The 2,075-nt window shown below is 45.4% G+C and overlaps 1 non-coding gene across 1 annotated transcript; it reads right to left on the reverse strand.

The window, feature by feature from the left end:
* Positions 1-735: 735 nt before the first annotated feature.
* LOC119470027 lies at positions 736-896 on the reverse strand. The gene has a single exon (XR_005198893.1). It is a non-coding gene; the product is annotated as a U1 spliceosomal RNA (small nuclear RNA).
* Positions 897-2,075: the final 1,179 nt, after the last annotated feature.

Below are 2,075 nucleotides of genomic sequence, written 5' to 3' on the forward strand. Positions count from 1 at the left end.
AAAATTAGCCGAGCAGGCACAGTGGCTGACACCTGTAATCCCAGCACTTTGGGAGGCTGAGGCAAGCAGATCACCCAAGGTCAGGAGTTAAAGACCAGCCTAGCCAATATGGTGAAATCCCGTCTCTACTAAAAAGTACAAAAGAGTAGCCAGGCGTGGTATTGGGTGCCTATAATCTCAGCTACTCAGGAGGATGAGGCAGGAGAATCGTTTGAAATCAGGAGGTGGAAGCTGCTGTGAGCCAAGATCATACCATTGCACTGGGCAACAAGAGGAAAACTCCATCTAAAAAAAAAAAAAAAAATTAGCCAGCCATGGTGGCACATGCCTGTATAGCTACTTGGGAGGCTGAGGGGAGAGCACTGCTTGAGCCTAGGAGGTCAAGGCTGCTTTGAGCCATGATCAAGCACCACTGTACTCCAGTCTGGGAGACAGAGCAAGGCCCTGTCTCTAAAAATAAAAATGCTTGAAGGAAATCCTTCCTGAGTTTGATTTTCAGTTCATTTGATTCAGCCGACATATATGTTGTGTACAAAGCTTATACTGGATTAAGGGAAAACAGACAAGAGAAAACACCAATGAAGCCTGTTACTATCACATACTAAACAGTAGTACAGCTTGTCACTTCTGTGGAAATTTAAGGACAACAGTTCACAAGAAACAAGGAAGGAGAAGCCAAAAACAACCACTGACAACTAATCACATTGGCTACCTCCCACTTGACAAAGAATAACACAGGGGAAAACATGAACACAGTGGCCCACTACCACAAATTATGCAGTTGAGTCTCCCACATTTGGGAAAACCACAGGGGCTAGCACAAACAATGTAATTAGTGAACCTCGCCCTGTGAAACCACCTTTGTGCTCAGGGTATCTTTCCTGCCAGGTAAGTGAAATATGTGGTTGTTGCCTGACATCTCACTCTCAGATTCAAAACACTCTTCACATAGGGTCGCTCTCCTTGCACAAGTTCTAGCCTACCACTTAAAAGATAAAGACTTTCCAAAGTTTAAGAGCCAGAAATGGCTGGGCATGGTGACTCATGCTTGTAATCCCAGCATTTTGGGAGGCCAAAGCGGAAGGATGATGAGGTCAGGAGTTTGAGACCAGCCTGGCCAACACAATGAAATCCCCCTTCTACTAAAAATATAAAAATTAGCTGGGTGTGGTGGTATGCACCTGTAGTCGCAGCTACTCAGGAGGCCGAGGCAGGAGAATAACTTGAAAGTGGGAGGCAGAGGTTGCAGTGAGCTGAGACCACTGGGTAACAGAGTAAAACTCTGTCTCAAAAAAAAAAAAGAAAATAGCTAGAAACAACACTGTGGACCCAGAATATTTACAATATCCTAAGAAATGTATGGACAATGTGAATGAGATCAGAAGACACTGTGCTTATCTACATACTCCAAGCCTCTTTTGGTGACGTAAAAAGGACCCAATGAGCCGAGTTTGGTGGCTCACACCTGTAATCCCAGCATTTTGGGCGGCCAAGGTGGTGGATCACTTGAGGTCAGGAGTTTGAGACCAGCCTAACCAACATGTTAAAACCCCGTCTCTACTAAAAATACAAAAATTAGCCTAGGATGGTGGTGCACATCTGTAATCCCAGCTGCTCAGGAGGCCAAGGCAGGAGAATCACTTCAACCCAGGAGGTGGAGGTTGCAGTGAGCCAAGATTGAGCCATTGCACTCCAGCCTGGGCAACAAGAGGGAAACTCCATCTCAAAAAAAAAAAACAAAAAAAACAAAAAGCTCCTGACAAATCTGAGGCTTTTGTAGTGGTGGTGGTAGAATCAGGCAGAATAATGGCCCACCAAAAATGTCCTCATCTTATTTCCTGGAACCTGTTAACACTTTCCATTATAAAAGGAAGTTTTCAGATGTGATTAAGATGAAAAGCTTCGGTGGCTCAAGCCTGTAATCCCAGCACTTTGGGAGGCCGAGGTGGGTGGATCACGAGGTCAAGAGATCGAGACCGTCCTGGTCAACATGGTGAAACCCCGTCTCTACTAAAAATACAAAAAATCAGCTGGGCATGGTGGTGCGTGCCTGTAATCCCAGCTACTCAGGAGGC

The sequence above is a fragment of the Cebus imitator genome, unplaced genomic scaffold, assembly GCF_001604975.1.
Source record: "Cebus imitator isolate Cc_AM_T3 unplaced genomic scaffold, Cebus_imitator-1.0 Scaffold3042, whole genome shotgun sequence".
Classification (NCBI taxonomy): Eukaryota; Metazoa; Chordata; class Mammalia; order Primates; family Cebidae; genus Cebus; species Cebus imitator.